The following is a 6926-nucleotide window of genomic DNA, read 5'->3' on the forward strand; positions in this document are numbered from 1 at the left end:
TTCTCTATTTTATCTGATGCACATGTGGCATACTTAAGGCAAAACAACAAAGGAAAGACATATATATCCACCCTGACAGCCAAAAGTCATCTGATGTCGTACATCATATATTTTTTATTAGACAAGTTATATGATGAAGTCCCACCAGTAATCTGTAAAGTTATTTAAAATCTCTAGTCTAACATATCAACACCAGTAAAATAGAATAATCACGACATTTAAATTTTCAAATACAGCAAGGAGTTAGACAAGGATGATACAAATTTACGACTTACAGACAGATAAAACAAAAGAGAAGAGTACGAAGGCCAAGAAGGATCATTCAAAATTCAAAATTCAAAACTCTCAAATCAAGAAAGATAATCCTGTGTTATTGTAGTTGAAATCCAAAGAATACACATATTATATTAATCTTATCACTTGGTTATATATATACCGCCAGTAGGTCTATTTTAAAAACTACCTCATTCTAGTCTGATCTAAACATTTTTAAAGGTCACAGGTTAGATGTTGATCCAGGCTTTGATGTTAGATGGGAAAGGGGGCGCTCCTTAGAGTAGGCAATTAGTGGACCTTATTTTGACGCAGATTTACCTTTATTACACATTTTTTTCCTTTGGGGGGAGGGGTCACTAGGTTCACTAAATTCGCACTTGCTTTTCTATATTAGACCGGTTTCAGCACCTTTGTTGTAATGATTTTATTGTTCTAATTTTAATGAATCATATATCGAGTTTGAATTTGTCCCGGTTAATACAGCGTTGACAGAAGAATTCTATTCAAAATCATTTAATCGGTTATTATATTGGGATCTCGTAAACACCTCTTTTTTCATCTTATTTCTGCATGTTTTATTTAAAAAAGTAAACCTAATTTTCTGCTTCTCTCCATACTCACCCTTTCCGATGCTTTTCGAAGTATTGAGAACGGAAATTAATTTTGGGACGTACGCATGGACGGACGGACGGACATAAGGACAACTTACTTGACTTAATCCACTTCGTCCCATGGTTAACATAAGGCGACCACAGTGGCTTTCCATCTTTTCCTGTCCTTGGCTATTTTCTTTGTTTCTCCCATGTTTTCCCGATTTTCTGTAGATCAGACGTTAGATCTCTGCGCCAGGTGGTTTTTGGTTGCCCTCTTTTACGATTGGCCTGAGGATTCCAAAATAACGCCTGTCTAGTTACGTGTCTGTTGTTTTTACGTAACGTGTGTCCAATCCTTTACCATCTACGTGTTTAATCGTTTCTTCTGTTGGTTCTTGTCTTGTCCTTTTCCATAATTCTTTGTTGCTAATTGTGTTTGGCCACTTTATTCCACTTAATGTTTCTTAAGCATCTGTTCATGAAAATATTTTTTTGGTAGACACAGCTGTTAGTTTCCATGTTTCTGACTCATAGAGAAGTATAGATTTTACATTTGAGTTGAAGATCCCTATTTTTGGTGTTTGTTCTGAGTGCTTTGCTCTTCCAGACTGGTTTAAGGATATCAAAGGCGTGTTGTGCTTTTCATTTTCTAGATTGAATATCTTCATCTGTCCCTCCTGATGAACTGATGACACTTCATAGACATGTGAATTCTCGGACATCCTCAATTTCAGCATCTCCCACTTTGGTTTTGTTAAGTTGGAGTGCGTTTATCCTCATAGATTTTGTTTTTATTTTGCATTTATGTACAGTCCTTGTTTTGCAGTTGTTTCAAGGTTGATTGCTTGCTTTTGTGAATCTTCATTGCGGTGGGAAAGCAGGCAGATATCGTCTGCAAAGTCAAGGTATTCGGGGCACGACTATAATGTCTATTTAATGCCCAGAGGAGTATTGTATGATTTCCGACTCACCCAGTCTATAACCACCAGAAAAGGGAGAGGGGAGAGAATACATCCTTGCCTGACACCAGTTGTTACAGGAAATGGATCTGTCAGGGTCCCTGCATGACTCACTTGACATGAAAAGCCATCATAGAGCTGTTGGATATGATGTATTCCATAATATCTGAGGATGTTTAACAGTACTTGATGGTCTAAACTATCAAAGGCCCCTACTATGTTATGTGGGTCTGTTAAAGGGGTCTGTTTAGCACTTCTTCAAAATGTTCTTTCCATCGTTTTAATTTTGGTAATTACATTGCCATTTTTATCTTCAACTGGAACATTTGAGTCGGAACTTTTGCCACTAAGTTGTCAAGTTGTATTGTAGAGAGATTTTATGTCTTCTTTGCTACAGGCAACTTCTGCTTCTTGTGCTATTTGTTCAACATAGTCTCTTTTGCCATGTTTACAGTTCATCTTCGTCTTTCTCCCTATAAAGGTCTTGTGTTTTGACTTTTCTGTTGTCTTGTGGTGGCATTTAAGACTTTTTCTTTGGCTTTCCTCTTTTCTTCAACCTTAAACCAAATATCATCTGACATCTAGTTTTGGCGTTTATACTGCATGCATCCTAATGTTTCCACGCATGTTTCTATGATTACACTTTTTGCCTGCTCCCATGTGTCGTAAATATCATTGTTCTCTATATCCAGGTCACTTATAGCTGAGAATCTGTTTTGAAATTCTTCTCTTATGTTTGGTATTTTTAGCTTCCCAACGTTAAACTTTCTTTTTTTGACATCTATTTTTTTTGGGGGGGGGGGGGGGGGGGGGGGGGGCTAAAAGTTTCATCTTAATTGACCCTATAACTAGATGATGGTCTGATGCTGCAGTTGCTCCTCTTTTTGCGCCTACATCTTTCAGTAAAGACCTCCATCTCTGAGACATATTTATGTGGTCTATTTGGTTTTCTGCATTTCCTGCTGGTGACACCCAGGTTACCTTATGGCAGTTCTTGTGTTTGAACAGTGTTCTCCCTATGACAAGGTTGTTGGTAGCACAGATGTCTGCAAAAAGTTCAACATTTTCGTTCATTTTTTCCTTTTTCTTGAGGACAGATTTCTCTCTCCCATCACTTTCTTTCTGATCCAACCTTGGCATTTAGGTCACCCATTAGTACCAATAGGTCCCTTTTTGGCACCTTTTTTATGGGTGTCTGTAATGAGTGGTAGAAGTCTTCTTTTTCACTGTCTTCTGCACCATTCGTTGATGCGTATACTAGTATCAAGGTAGTTTTTTTGGAAACGTGAGTTAAAGCGTGCTGTGATAATTCTTGGTGAGATTGGATTCCACTCCAGCAAAGCTGTTTTAGATCTTTTTTCTTTTAATAAGAAATCCAGCTCCCTTTTCATGTGGGTGATTTTTGTTTTTGGCGTTTCCAGAATTTATAATTGTGTGGCCTGTATTCAAATTTGTCATGCCTAATGTTTTCCATCTAACTTCACTTTCAATCTTGTATCTATCTATCTGTTTTGTTACTAGTGCACATTTACCACCTTTGTATAGTGTTCTTACACTCCATGTGATTATTGTGGTGGTGGCCTTTGCGTCATCTGTTGTTTTCGGTTAAAAATATGTTTTTCTTCCAGTCTGTGACGAGAAAGAGTAGTTGTTTTGTGGTCGTTTCTGTAATCAAAGGCAGTGTGGTTAACCCTACGGTTAACCCCCTGGGCCCGGGGGACCGGCAGCTTTTCTGAAGGGGTTTCCATGCCTTAGATGATTGCTGTTGCTAACGAGTTCCATCTACCCAGATTGTCTGTCTGGATTTACTTCCATAGCCTTTGATTCAAAAATCAAATCACAAGGCAGTGATACTATTTTACCCATAGCTGGGGAAGGATAATGAGTGCTAGGGCATGTCCACACGACGGCGGGTCCACACAAGGCATCTCTGGGGCCATTGCTGCTCCGAGATCATCTACAGATGACGCTTAGGATAATATAACCTAGTTAACCGTGTGCTGTCGCGAGGAGGCACTGTAGAAGTCTTGGATAATGTAGAGGCTTCGTACTGGCAGGAACGATTTACACACTCAATTCAGCCAACGGCAATGATAGAGTATTAACTCCCCACTGCACTAGACGCATACACAACACCCGTGACAAGTACCACCAGCACACAAACGGACAAAGTTAAACTAAATGCCCCTTCCGCCTCGGTGGGGGCATAAAACAGACTAAGATTATTTTGGGGGCACGTCTGTGTATACCTTCAAATAGGAATAGTCTATTTCTAAAAATGGAGTAGACTGAAAAGTGTGTGTGTGTTGGAAAGAGGGGGTGGGGCAAACTTCTGAAGGTAACAAGCAAAACAAGTCTATTTTCTGTAGTTTAATAGTCTTAAAGTTAGTGTTCCCATTCATTTTCAGTTTTTTGTTTCAATTTCTGGCTTAAAATTGGAGGAAGATATAGTTTTGTCCCCACTTGACGCTGGCTCCTACGCCAGCAGAAAACCTTTACATGGAAAATATGGTACAAAGATCATTACCGACCCAAGCCCATTATATTCGTTTAGGGAATGCCCTTTTTTATTTTTTATTCATTTGAAGTTAAATTTCCTAATTTCTTCAGTGTTTTACCCCTTTTTTAACGTATCCTTGCTATTATCATTCGATTTAACAATAAAAGTGTTGTAATACAGATGTCCCTGCATTCCAAATGAATTTAAAATGAATTTAAAAAATGAAATTTAAAAAATGAAATGAATCCCTATAAGCGTTGGGCGATCCAGAGATTTCATTCGATTTCATATATATAAATATATATAATAATATATATCTACATTAAGATGTCGTTAAATAAAATTATTTACCCTGCATTTATCATGCTTTTCAACAACATATGATCAAATCGCTGAAAGATCCCCCTCCTAAATTATTGAAAACTATCATTCTGCATAGACAATAATAGCTTGAAGTAAATTACATATCTTTTATATATAAAGGGCCTAGAAAATCAACCTAACAATGTTAGAGTAGATCTAATTCTTTAATACTAACTCCTCGATAATATATATATATATATATATATATATTCAACACACTTAACTTTCGTTCAATCACAGACCATTACTCCAAACAACAAAAATGAAAATCGTCAAAAACTTGACTCGAATTTTGTCGATATAACAAGATATCAAAATATGATTAAGGATAAACAACTTCCGATTGCTGTACATACCTTTTTTAATAACTAGAACTTTCCTTTGGAAAACCGGATTAAAATAAGTGACTGGTTGCTGTTTGCTTAACCTCCAGTGGCAAATATTTCATGCATGTTCATGACGAGAGAATTATAACAATTAATACATAGGTGTGTCCTGTAATAGGCGATCGACCTAGATGAAGGGCGAGACATTTTGAATGCCACTGGAAATGAGGATATTTTGGATAGGACAGAAATTTTGCTTTGTAACAAGACCCCTCAAAAGTTGTTGCAGAGAGCAAGGCATATCTCTACGCGAAACATCGGATTAAACGTCTCCAGTATGACCGGGCGTGACTGCAAATTTATGCGTCTCGCAAGCAAAAAGTACTTGAGTTTACAAGCTTTTTACTGCCGAAAAAAAGAAGACCTAGGGATGACCATATTTCTATACCCCAGTCAAAACTGAAAATAACAAAAACGCACCTTTATTATTAAAAGACAGACTTTTAATAAAATGAACATATCTGGGATTTATCGTAACTTTACTTCTAATTCGCGACATAAACGAAACAATCAGCGTTTGTCGACTCAGGGAATTGAAATACATGAACCTAAAATAACGATACCACAGGTACAGTTAAGTCTGCATTACATTCAGAAAGTGAAAAAGATGGTTGGTTGACATCTAAAACTTTACGAAAAAGCAATGATTTCAATTTTCCCAGTGTGAACTTTCCATTTCAGTGAAGCGACATTCCAGCTGCGTCTGCAAATTTAATATATTAATATATATATATACAAGTCTAAATTGAAAACAACGTTCAAACCTATGATTGCGTTGGATAAAAACCGCAAGTTCTTTACGTGTGCATGTGAAACAAATTTCTTGGTAGAGGGGTCTAAATACAGCACAAACAACATTTTCCAAAAGACCAAAAAGTGAAAAGTATATTTTAACAAATCGCATTTGACTAATAGGTCGAACAACTGATGTTTTTAAACCCTGCTGACTGCCTTTGACGATTGCCAAATAAATTGATCACGAGATGTAACATGGCTCTTAATTATTAATTTAATACCAAACAGAAAACAATAAACTTGCGGAAAAGATGGTATACCGCAAACATGAGGTGCAAAAATTTGTACACCATATCCGGATTTCGACAATTAATGTCTCTTCAGTGATGTTAGGGATCGAAACGGTATTTGGAAGGCCATATAATTTACCTCAATTTAGGATAGACTCTTGAATTTTAAAGAGTCAAAATAGGATGAACAGATCATATAAACCCGAAGAAAAATATAATACAAGCCCAAACGAAAAAATGTAAACAAGTCTAGATTGAAAACAACGTTCAAACCTATGATTGCGTTGGATAAAAACCGCAATTTTTATACGTGTGCATGTAAAACAAATTTTTTGGTAGAGGGGTCTAAATACAACACAAACAACATTTTCCAAAAGACCAAAAAGTGAAAAGTACATTTTAACAAATTGCATTTGACTAATAGGTCGAACAACTGATGTTCTTAAACCCTGCTGTCTGCCATTGACGATTGCCAAATAAATTGATCACGAGATGTAACATGGATCTTAATTATTAATTTAATACCAAACAGAAAACAGTAAACTTGCGGAGAAGATGGTATACCGCAAACATGAGGTGCAAAAATTTGTACACCATATCTGGATTTCGACAATTAATGTCTCTTCAGTGATGTTAGGGATCGAAACGGTATTTGGAAGGCCATATAATTTACCTCAATTTAGGATAGACTCTTGAATTTTAAAGAGTCGAAAAAGAATGAACGGATCATATAAACCCGAAGGAAAATATAATACAAGCCCAAACGAAAAAATGTAAACAAGTCTTAATTGAAAACAACGTTCAAACCTATGATTGCGTTGGAT

The sequence above is a fragment of the Mytilus californianus genome, unplaced genomic scaffold (genome assembly GCF_021869535.1).
Source record: "Mytilus californianus isolate M0D057914Y unplaced genomic scaffold, xbMytCali1.0.p SCAF_2, whole genome shotgun sequence".
In the NCBI taxonomy this organism is placed as follows: Eukaryota; Metazoa; Mollusca; class Bivalvia; order Mytilida; family Mytilidae; genus Mytilus; species Mytilus californianus.